The sequence below is a fragment of the Solea senegalensis genome, unplaced genomic scaffold (genome assembly GCF_019176455.1).
Source record: "Solea senegalensis isolate Sse05_10M unplaced genomic scaffold, IFAPA_SoseM_1 scf7180000014344, whole genome shotgun sequence".
Taxonomy (NCBI): Eukaryota; Metazoa; Chordata; class Actinopteri; order Pleuronectiformes; family Soleidae; genus Solea; species Solea senegalensis.
In genome coordinates, this window is record NW_025321026.1 from 8,843 (window position 1) to 19,484 (window position 10,642).

The 10,642-nt window shown below is 47.5% G+C and overlaps 20 non-coding genes across 20 annotated transcripts; all 20 read right to left on the bottom strand.

Moving 5' to 3' along the window:
* Positions 1 to 642: 642 nt before the first annotated feature.
* Positions 643 to 715, bottom strand: trnav-cac. Its single transcript has one exon. It is a non-coding gene; the product is annotated as a tRNA-Val (tRNA).
* Positions 716 to 950: 235 nt separating this feature from the next.
* trnag-gcc lies at positions 951 to 1,021 on the bottom strand. The gene has a single exon. It is a non-coding gene; the product is annotated as a tRNA-Gly (tRNA).
* Positions 1,022 to 1,684: 663 nt separating this feature from the next.
* Positions 1,685 to 1,757, bottom strand: trnam-cau. Its single transcript has one exon. It is a non-coding gene; the product is annotated as a tRNA-Met (tRNA).
* Positions 1,758 to 1,992: 235 nt separating this feature from the next.
* On the bottom strand, positions 1,993 to 2,063 carry trnag-gcc. Its single transcript has one exon. It is a non-coding gene; the product is annotated as a tRNA-Gly (tRNA).
* A 514-nt stretch (positions 2,064 to 2,577) lies between these two features.
* On the bottom strand, positions 2,578 to 2,648 carry trnag-gcc. Its single transcript has one exon. It is a non-coding gene; the product is annotated as a tRNA-Gly (tRNA).
* A 366-nt stretch (positions 2,649 to 3,014) lies between these two features.
* trnag-gcc lies at positions 3,015 to 3,085 on the bottom strand. Its single transcript has one exon. It is a non-coding gene; the product is annotated as a tRNA-Gly (tRNA).
* A 664-nt stretch (positions 3,086 to 3,749) lies between these two features.
* On the bottom strand, positions 3,750 to 3,822 carry trnam-cau. The gene has a single exon. It is a non-coding gene; the product is annotated as a tRNA-Met (tRNA).
* Positions 3,823 to 4,142: 320 nt separating this feature from the next.
* On the bottom strand, positions 4,143 to 4,213 carry trnag-gcc. Its single transcript has one exon. It is a non-coding gene; the product is annotated as a tRNA-Gly (tRNA).
* Positions 4,214 to 4,579: 366 nt separating this feature from the next.
* trnag-gcc lies at positions 4,580 to 4,650 on the bottom strand. Its single transcript has one exon. It is a non-coding gene; the product is annotated as a tRNA-Gly (tRNA).
* Positions 4,651 to 5,313: 663 nt separating this feature from the next.
* On the bottom strand, positions 5,314 to 5,386 carry trnam-cau. The gene has a single exon. It is a non-coding gene; the product is annotated as a tRNA-Met (tRNA).
* A 235-nt stretch (positions 5,387 to 5,621) lies between these two features.
* trnag-gcc lies at positions 5,622 to 5,692 on the bottom strand. Its single transcript has one exon. It is a non-coding gene; the product is annotated as a tRNA-Gly (tRNA).
* Positions 5,693 to 6,058: 366 nt separating this feature from the next.
* Positions 6,059 to 6,129, bottom strand: trnag-gcc. The gene has a single exon. It is a non-coding gene; the product is annotated as a tRNA-Gly (tRNA).
* A 665-nt stretch (positions 6,130 to 6,794) lies between these two features.
* trnam-cau lies at positions 6,795 to 6,867 on the bottom strand. Its single transcript has one exon. It is a non-coding gene; the product is annotated as a tRNA-Met (tRNA).
* Positions 6,868 to 7,102: 235 nt separating this feature from the next.
* On the bottom strand, positions 7,103 to 7,173 carry trnag-gcc. Its single transcript has one exon. It is a non-coding gene; the product is annotated as a tRNA-Gly (tRNA).
* A 366-nt stretch (positions 7,174 to 7,539) lies between these two features.
* On the bottom strand, positions 7,540 to 7,610 carry trnag-gcc. Its single transcript has one exon. It is a non-coding gene; the product is annotated as a tRNA-Gly (tRNA).
* A 663-nt stretch (positions 7,611 to 8,273) lies between these two features.
* trnam-cau lies at positions 8,274 to 8,346 on the bottom strand. The gene has a single exon. It is a non-coding gene; the product is annotated as a tRNA-Met (tRNA).
* A 614-nt stretch (positions 8,347 to 8,960) lies between these two features.
* Positions 8,961 to 9,031, bottom strand: trnag-gcc. Its single transcript has one exon. It is a non-coding gene; the product is annotated as a tRNA-Gly (tRNA).
* Positions 9,032 to 9,397: 366 nt separating this feature from the next.
* trnag-gcc lies at positions 9,398 to 9,466 on the bottom strand. Its single transcript has one exon. It is a non-coding gene; the product is annotated as a tRNA-Gly (tRNA).
* A 663-nt stretch (positions 9,467 to 10,129) lies between these two features.
* Positions 10,130 to 10,202, bottom strand: trnam-cau. The gene has a single exon. It is a non-coding gene; the product is annotated as a tRNA-Met (tRNA).
* Positions 10,203 to 10,437: 235 nt separating this feature from the next.
* On the bottom strand, positions 10,438 to 10,508 carry trnag-gcc. Its single transcript has one exon. It is a non-coding gene; the product is annotated as a tRNA-Gly (tRNA).
* Between the last annotated feature and the right edge of the window lie 134 nt (positions 10,509 to 10,642).

Consider the following 10,642-nt stretch of genomic DNA (forward strand, 5'->3'; position numbering starts at 1 on the left):
TCTGTATCATAAATTGTTCTTCAAAACACAGTTTTCACCATTTTGGACACTTAGAAACAGGTTTTTTTTTGTATTATAAAATATGTCACAATATATATTATATTGTAATATATATTGAGTCTATGATTGGAACACGGAAACATGCACACTAATAACTAAGTCCACACACGTATTAAATTTTAGTTTGTTCTGACTGGAGAATGAGCAGAGGATGGTAATGGTGTGCATGTCAGCGATGCTGCTGACAGTGAAGTGAAATGATAATCCTGCAGTTCGTCTCGGGAGACACGCCTTCCAGGATCTCAAGACTACACTTAGCTGTCCACCTGCCACCTGCCTCCGCTCACAACACACATGCTTGCATGTGCACGCAAAAACACACACGGGATTCTAGACAGAAATTATCCATCTCATTCTCTGCCAAACCCGCCCTCACACACCCACGTGTGCTGCTGTGGGAGTGATCCAACACCTGAAATTTGATAAATTGTCTTGAGTGAAAAGCTCATCTTTTGTCCCCCTCTCATCCTCCTGCTACATTTCTGCCAAACTTCTCTTTTTACTTCACCCCATGGAGTAATCAATTGCACGTCGGCCACTGTCCTCCCATGATTTTATGCAAAGATGTAAATATAATAGGTGTGCCCCATGTGAGGCTAGAACTCACGACCTTCAGATTGTGAGACTGACCCACTGCCAACTGCGCTAACGAGGCCCATTCTTCTGAGAAATATGCACATTCATAGGAGATAATGGACCCAGCTTCGCACTGGATTCAAAACAAAATATTTGAACATTTAGAACAAGCTGACAACAAGATTCATGAAGAACCTCCAAATGAATTTCCAACTGAGCTCGCTCCAGAATTAAAATAATGATAGAGGGTCGGAAGCACATCCTGACTAAAACACCACAGTGACATGTAGGGAGAAGCGTAGGAAAAGGCAAGCTGCATTGGCCGGGAATCGGACCCGGGTCTCCCGCGTGGCAGGCGAGAATTCTACCACTGAACCACCAATGCCCACGTTGTCTCAGTTTTGAGCCACTCGGCTGACACCGCCCACTTACGGAAACAAATATTCTGTCTGGGCTGATTGTCTCATGGTCATAGCACTTCAAAGATCCTCCACACTTTTCAAATCTTAGCTTGAGAGGCAGGTTTGTCACCACTTTTCAGCTGTACTGTCAGGATTGTTCTGTTGAAAGACGCCATGGACCTGGAGAAACCATCACTCAACAGAAGAGGTGGTCGAACACACCAACTATCAGCCACCTACAATGCTATCCTGAGCTCTCTTCCAAGAAGGATGGACAGTCCAACAAAGACGAACTCCAACACTCACACAATAGCAGCCGGCTTATCATCATCGTTGACCCTAACCATGGCCTTTCACACCTTGACTCAGGTAAAACCAACAAGCTTAAACTGGCTAAGGTGTGAACGACCTGCATTGTTTGACATAGTGACTCTCTCAACAAGTATTTTGCCAACATGGGCTAAAGACCTGGAATATCCCACCTGTCGAGTCGAAGTGAAGAAGCCTCTTGGATGAGAAGTTGAAGTATCCTCAACTAACCCCAAGCAAGTGCAGCTGTAGCGAACAACCGAAGAAACTTGACAGACACTGTGGCTCAGTCTGCCACATTCCTCCCATGATTTTATGCAAATATAACAATATAGGAGTGCCCCGTGTGAGGATTGAACTCACGACCTTCAGATTATGAGACTGACGCGCTGCCAACTGCGCTAACGAGGCCTATTCTTGTGCTAAATACGCACATCCATACGAGATAATGGACCCAGCTTTGCACTGGGTTCAAAACTAAATATTTGAACATTTAAAACAAGCTGACAACATGATTCATGAAGAACCTCCAAATGAATTTCCAACTGAGCTCGCTCCAGAATTAAAATAATGATAGAGGGTCGGAAGCACATCCTGACTAAAACACCACAATGACATGTGGGGAGAAGCGTAGGAAAAGGAAAACTGCATTGGCCGGGAATCGGACCCGGGTCTCCCGCGTGGCAGGCGAGAATTCTACCACTGAACCACCAATGCCCACGTTGTCTCAGTTTTGAGCCACTCGGCTGACACCGCCCACTTACGGAAACAAATATTCTGTCTGGGCTGATTGTCTCATGGTCATAGCACTTCAAAGATCCTCCACACTTTTCAAACCTTAGCTTGAGAGGCAGGTTTGTCACCACTTTTCAGCTGTACTGTCAGGATTGTTCTGTTGAAAGACGCCATCGACCTGGAGAAACCATCACTCAACAGAGGAGGTGGTCGAAGCCACCAACTATCAGCCACCTACAATGCTGCCCTGAGCTATAGAATGCGCACGCACCCATGACAGGGCTAAAAGCCCAGCTTGCCCCGGCCAGCTTCGCACTGGATTCAAAACAAAATATTTGAACATTTAGAACAAGCTGACAACAAGATTCATGAAGAACCTCCAAATGAATTTCCAACTGAGCTCGCTCCAGAATTAAAATAATGATAGAGGGTCGGAAGCACATCCTGACTAAAACACCACAATGACATGTAGGGAGAAGCGTAGGAAAAGGCAAGCTGCATTGGCCGGGAATCGGACCCGGGTGTCCCGCGTGGCAGGCGAGAATTCTACCACTGAACCACCAATGCCCACGTTGTCTCAGTTTTGAGCCACTCGGCTGACACCGCCCACTTACGGAAACAAATATTCTGTCTGGGCTGATTGTCTCATGGTCATAGCACTTCAAAGATCCTCCACACTTTTCAAACCTTAGCTTGAGAGGCAGGTTTGTCACCACTTTTCAGCTGTACTGTCAGGATTGTTCTGTTGAAAGACGCCATGGACCTGGAGAAACCATCACTCAACAGAGGAGGTGGTCGAAGCCACCAACTATCAGCCACCTACAATGCTGCCCTGAGCTATAGAATGCGCACGCACCCATGACAGGGCTAAAAGCCCAGCTTGCCCCGGCCAGCTTTGCACTGGATTCAAAACAAAATATTTGACCATTTAGCTGCATTGGCCGGGAATCGGACCCGGGTCTCCCGCGTGGCAGGCGAGAATTCTACCACTGAACCACCAATGCACACGTTGTCTCAGTTTTGAGCCACTCGGCTGACACCGCCCACTTACGGAAACAAATATTCTGTCTGGGCTGATTGTCTCATGGTCATAGCACTTCAAAGATCCTCCACACTTTTCAAATCTTAGCTTGAGAGGCAGGTTTGTCACCACTTTTCAGCTGTACTGTCAGGATTGTTCTGTTGAAAGACGCCATGGACCTGGAGAAACCATCACTCAACAGAAGAGGTGGTCGAACACACCAACTATCAGCCACCTACAATGCTATCCTGAGCTCTCTTCCAAGAAGGATGGACAGTCCAACAAAGATGAACTCCAACACTCACACAATAGCAGCCGGCTTATCATCATCGTTGACCCTAACCATGGCCTTTCACACCTTGACTCAGGTAAAACCAACAAGCTTAAACTGGCTAAGGTGTGAACGACCTGCATTGTTTGACATAGTGACTCTCTCAACAAGTATTTTGCCAACATGGGCTAAAGACCTGGAATATCCCACCTGTCGAGGTCGAAGTGAAGAAGCCTCTTGGATGAGAAGTTGAAGTATCCTCAACTAACCCCAAGCAAGTGCAGCTGTAGCGAACAACCGAAGAAACTTGACAGACACTGTGGCTCAGTCTGCCACTTTCCTCCCATGATTTTATGCAAATATAACAATATAGGAGTGCCCCGTGTGAGGATTGAACTCACGACCTTCAGATTATGAGACTGACGCGCTGCCAACTGCGCTAACGAGGCCTATTCTTGTGCTAAATACGCACATCCATACGAGATAATGGACCCAACTATCAGCCACCTACAATGCTGCCCTGAGCTATAGAATGCGCACGCACCCATGACAGGGCTAAAAGCCCAGCTTGCCCCGGCCAGCTTCGCACTGGATTCAAAACAAAATATTTGAACATTTAGAACAAGCTGACAACAAGATTCATGAAGAACCTCCAAATGAATTTCCAACTGAGCTCGCTCCAGAATTAAAATAATGATAGAGGGTCGGAAGCACATCCTGACTAAAACACCACAATGACATGTGGGGAGAAGCGTAGGAAAAGGAAAACTGCATTGGCCGGGAATCGGACCCGGGTCTCCCGTGTGGCAGGTGAGAATTCTACCACTGAACCACCAATGCCCACGTTGTCTCAGTTTTCAGCCACTCGGCTGACACCGCCCACTTACGGAAACAAATATTCTGTCTTGGCTGATTGTCTCATGGTTATAGCACTTCAAAGATCCTCCACACTTTTCAAACCTTAGCTTGAGAGGCAGGTTTGTCACCACTTTTCAGCTGTACTGTCAGGATTGTTCTGTTGAAAGACGCCATGGACCTGGAGAAACCATCACTCAACAGAGGAGGTGGTCGAAGCCACCAACTATCAGCCACCTACAATGCTGCCCTGAGCTATAGAATGCGCACGCACCCATGACAGGGCTAAAAGCCCAGCTTGCCCCGGCCAGCTTTGCACTGGATTCAAAACAAAATATTTGAACATTTAGCTGCATTGGCCGGGAATCGGACCCGGGTCTCCCGCGTGGCAGGCGAGAATTCTACCACTGAACCACCAATGCACACGTTGTCTCAGTTTTGAGCCACTCGGCTGACACCGCCCACTTACGGAAACAAATATTCTGTCTGGGCTGATTGTCTCATGGTCATAGCACTTCAAAGATCCTCCACACTTTTCAAATCTTAGCTTGAGAGGCAGGTTTGTCACCACTTTTCAGCTGTACTGTCAGGATTGTTCTGTTGAAAGACGCCATGGACCTGGAGAAACCATCACTCAACAGAAGAGGTGGTCGAACACACCAACTATCAGCCACCTACAATGCTATCCTGAGCTCTCTTCCAAGAAGGATGGACAGTCCAACAAAGATGAACTCCAACACTCACACAATAGCAGCCGGCTTATCATCATCGTTGACCCTAACCATGGCCTTTCACACCTTGACTCAGGTAAAACCAACAAGCTTAAACTGGCTAAGGTGTGAACGACCTGCATTGTTTGACATAGTGACTCTCTCAACAAGTATTTTGCCAACATGGGCTAAAGACCTGGAATATCCCACCTGTCGAGTCGAAGTGAAGAAGCCTCTTGGATGAGAAGTTGAAGTATCCTCAACTAACCCCAAGCAAGTGCAGCTGTAGCGAACAACCGAAGAAACTTGACAGACACTGTGGCTCAGTCTGCCACTTTCCTCCCATGATTTTATGCAAATATAACAATATAGGAGTGCCCCGTGTGAGGATTGAACTCACGACCTTCAGATTATGAGACTGACGCGCTGCCAACTGCGCTAACGAGGCCTATTCTTGTGCTAAATACGCACATCCATACGAGATAATGGACCCAGCTTTGCACTGGGTTCAAAACAAAATATTTGAACATTTAAAACAAGCTGACAACAAGATTCATGAAGAACCTCCAAATGAATTTCCAACTGAGCTCGCTCCAGAATTAAAATAATGATAGAGGGTCGGAAGCACATCCTGACTAAAACACCACAATGACATGTGGGGAGAAGCGTAGGAAAAGGAAAACTGCATTGGCCGGGAATCGGACCCGGGTCTCCCGCGTGGCAGGCGAGAATTCTACCACTGAACCACCAATGCCCACGTTGTCTCAGTTTTCAGCCACTCGGCTGACACCGCCCACTTACGGAAACAAATATTCTGTCTTGGCTGATTGTCTCATGGTTATAGCACTTCAAAGATCCTCCACACTTTTCAAACCTTAGCTTGAGAGGCAGGTTTGTCACCACTTTTCAGCTGTACTGTCAGGATTGTTCTGTTGAAAGACGCCATGGACCTGGAGAAACCATCACTCAACAGAGGAGGTGGTCGAAGCCACCAACTATCAGCCACCTACAATGCTGCCCTGAGCTATAGAATGCGCACGCACCCATGACAGGGCTAAAAGCCCAGCTTGCCCCGGCCAGCTTTGCACTGGATTCAAAACAAAATATTTGAACATTTAGCTGCATTGGCCGGGAATCGGACCCGGGTCTCCCGCGTGGCAGGCGAGAATTCTACCACTGAACCACCAATGCCCACGTTGTCTCAGTTTTGAGCCACTCGGCTGACACCGCCCACTTAAGGAAACAAATATTCTGTCTGGGCTGATTGTCTCATGGTCATAGCACTTCAAAGATCCTCCACACTTTTCAAATCTTAGCTTGAGAGGCAGGTTTGTCACCACTTTTCAGCTGTACTGTCAGGATTGTTCTGTTGAAAGACGCCATGGACCTGGAGAAACCATCACTCAACAGAAGAGGTGGTCGAACACACCAACTATCAGCCACCTACAATGCTATCCTGAGCTCTCTCTTCCAAGAAGGATGGACAGTCCAACAAAGATGAACTCCAACACTCACACAATAGCAGCCGGCTTATCATCATCGTTGACCCTAACCATGGCCTTTCACACCTTGACTCAGGTAAAACCAACAAGCTTAAACTGGCTAAGGTGTGAACGACCTGCATTGTTTGACATAGTGACTCTCTCAACAAGTATTTTGCCAACATGGGCTAAAGACCTGGAATATCCCACCTGTCGAGTCGAAGTGAAGAAGCCTCTTGGATGAGAAGTTGAAGTATCCTCAACTAACCCCAAGCAAGTGCAGCTGTAGCGAACAACCGAAGAAACTTGACAGACACTGTGGCTCAGTCTGCCACTTTCCTCCCATGATTTTATGCAAATATAACAATATAGGAGTGCCCCGTGTGAGGATTGAACTCACGACCTTCAGATTATGAGACTGACGCGCTGCCAACTGCGCTAACGAGGCCTATTCTTGTGCCAAATACGCACATCCATACGAGATAATGGACCCAGCTTTGCACTGGGTTCAAAACAAAGTATTTGAACATTTAAAACAAGCTGACAACAAGATTCATGAAGAACCTCCAAATGAATTTCCAACTTAGCTCGCTCCAGAATTAAAATAATGATAGAGGGTCGGAAGCACATCCTGACTAAAACACCACAATGACATGTGGGGAGAAGCGTAGGAAAAGGAAAACTGCATTGGCCGGGAATCGGACCCGGGGCTCCCGCGTGGCAGGCGAGAATTCTACCACTGAACCACCAATGCCCACGTTGTCTCAGTTTTCAGCCACTCGGCTGACACCGCCCACTTACGGAAACAAATATTCTGTCTTGGCTGATTGTCTCATGGTTATAGCACTTCAAAGATCCTCCACACTTTTCAAACCTTAGCTTGAGAGGCAGGTTTGTCACCACTTTTCAGCTGTACTGTCAGGATTGTTCTGTTGAAAGACGCCATGGACCTGGAGAAACCATCACTCAACAGAAGAGGTGGTCGAAGCCACCAACTATCAGCCACCTACAATGCTGCCCTGAGCTAAAGAATGCGCACGCACCCATGACAGGGCTAAAAGCCCAGCTTGCCCCGGCCAGCTTTGCACTGGATTCAAAACAAAATATTTGAACATTTAGCTGCATTGGCCGGGAATCGGACCCGGGTCTCCCGCGTGGCAGGCGAGAATTCTACCACTGAACCACCAATGCCCACGTTGCCTCAGTTTTGAGCCACTCGGCTGACACCGCCCACTTACGGAAACAAATATTCTGTCTGGGCTGATTGTCTCATGGTCATAGCACTTCAAAGATCCTCCCCACTTTTCAAATCTTAGCTTGAGAGGCAGGTTTGTCACCACTTTTCAGCTGTACTGTCAGGATTGTTCTGTTGAAAGACGCCATGGACCTGGAGAAACCATCACTCAACAGAAGAGGTGGTCGAACACACCAACTATCAGCCACCTACAATGCTATCCTGCGCTCTCTTCCAAGAAGGATGGACAGTCCAACAAAGATGAACTCCAACACTCACACAATAGCAGCCGGCTTATCATCATCGTTGCCCCTAACCATGGCCTTTCACACCTTGACTCAGGTAAAACCAACAAGCTTAAACTGGCTAAGGTGTGAACGACCTGCATTGTTTGACATAGTGACTCTCTCAACAAGTATTTTGCCAACATGGGCTAAAGACCTGGAATATCCAACCTGTCGAGTCGAAGTGAAGAAGCCTCTTGGATGAGAAGTTGAAGTATCCTCAACTAACCCCAAGCAAGTGCAGCTGTAGCGAACAACCGAAGAAACTTTACAGACACTGTGGCTCAGTCTGCCACTTTCCTCCCATGATTTTATGCAAATATAACAATATAGGAGTGCCCCGTGTGAGGATTGAACTCACGACCTTCAGATTATGAGACTGACGCGCTGCCAACTGCGCTAACGAGGCCTATTCTTGTTCTAAATACGCACATCCATACGAGATAATGGACCCAGCTTTGCACTGGGTTCAAAACAAAGTATTTGAACATTTAAAACAAGCTGACAACAAGATTCATGAAGAACCTCCAAATGAATTTCCAACTTAGCTCGCTCCAGAATTAAAATAATGATAGAGGGTCGGAAGCACATCCTGACTAAAACACCACAATGACATGTGGGGAGAAGCATAGGAAAAACTGCGTGGCGGAATGTCCGGACGGGTCTCCAGCGTGGCGAATTCTACCACTGAACCACCAATGCCCGCGTTGTCTCGAAGTTTTAGCCACTTTCGGCTGGCTTACCATACCGAGAACAAATATTCTGTATCTTGGCTGATTGTCTCATAGTTGGCGAGGGCGGGTTTGTCACCGCGCTGTACTGTCAGGATTGTTGTTGAAGGCATGCGTCACCGACCTGGAAACCATCACTCAGCAGAGGGAGGTGGTGAAGCCGCCAACTATCAGCCACCTACAATGCTGCCCTGAGCTATAGAATGCGCACGCACCCATGACAGGGCTAAAAGCCCAGCTTGCCCCGGCCAGCTTTGCACTGGATTCAAAACAAAATATTTGACCATTTAGCTGCATTGGCCGGGAATCGGACCAGGGTCTCCCGCGTGGCAGGCGAGAATTCTACCACTGAACCACCAATGCACACGTTGTCTCAGTTTTGAGCCACTCGGCTGACACCGCCCACTTACGGAAACAAATATTCTGTCTGGGCTGATTGTCTCATGGTCATAGCACTTCAAAGATCCTCCACACTTTTCAAATCTTAGCTTGAGAGGCAGGTTTGGCACCACTTTTCAGCTGTACTGTCAGGATTGTTCTGTTGAAAGACGCCATGGACCTGGAGAAACCATCACTCAACAGAAGAGGTGGTCGAAGCCACCAACTATCAGCCACCTACAATGCTGCCCTGAGCTATAGAATGCGCACGCACCCATGACAGGGCTAAAAGCCCAGCTTGCCCCGGCCAGCTTTGCACTGGATTCAAAACAAAATATTTGAACATTTAGCTGCATTGGCCGGGAATCGGACCCGGGTCTCCCGCGTGGCAGGCGGGTTCTACCACTGAACCACCAATGCACACGTTGTCTCAGTTTTGAGCCACTCGGCTGACACCGCCCACTTAAGGAAACAAATATTCTGTCTGGGCTGATTGTCTCATGGTCATAGCACTTCAAAGATCCTCCACACTTTTCAAATCTTAGCTTGAGAGGCAGGTTTGTCACCACTTTTCAGCTGTACTGTCAGGATTGTTCTGTTGAAAGCCGCCATGGACCTGGAGAAACCATCACTCAACAGAAGAGGTGGTCGAACACACCAACTATCAGCCACCTACAATGCTATCCTGAGCTCTCTTCCAAGAAGGATGGACAGTCCAACAAAGATGAACTCCAACACTCACACAATAGCAGCCGGCTTATCATCATCGTTGACCCTAACCATGGCCTTTCACACCTTGACTCAGGTAAAACCAACAAGCTTAAACTGGCTAAGGTGTGAACGACCTGCATTGTTTGACATAGTGACTCTCTCAACAAGTATTTTGCCAACATGGGCTAAAGACCTGGAATATCCCACCTGTCGGGTCGAAGTGAAGAAGCCTCTTGGATGAGAAGTTGAAGTATCCTCAACTAACCCCAAGCAAGTGCAGCTGTAGCGAACAACCGAAGAAACTTGACAGACACTGTGGCTCAGTCTGCCACTTTCCTCCCATGATTTTATGCAAATATAACAATATAGGAGTGCCCCGTGTGAGGATTGAACTCACGACCTTCAGATTATGAGACTGACGCGCTGCCAACTGCGCTAACGAGGCCTATTCTTGTGCCAAATACGCACATCCATACGAGATAATGCACCCAGCTTTGCACTGGGTTCAAAACAAAATATTTGAACATTTAAAACAAGCTGACAACAAGATTCATGAAGAACCTCCAAATGAATTTCCAACTGAGCTCGCTCCAGAATTAAAATAATGATAGAGGGTCGGAAGCACATCCTGACTAAAACACCACAATGACATGTAGGGAGAAGCGTAGGAAAAGGCAAGCTGCATTGGCCGGGAATCGGACCCGGGTCTCCCGCGTGGCAGGCGAGAATTCTACCACTGAACCACCAATGCCCACGTTGTCTCAGTTTTGAGCCACTCGGCTGACACCGCCCACTTACGGAAACAAATATTCTGTCTGGGCTGATTGTCTCATGGTCATAGCACTTCAAAGATCCTCCACACTTTTCAAACCTTAGCTTGAGAGG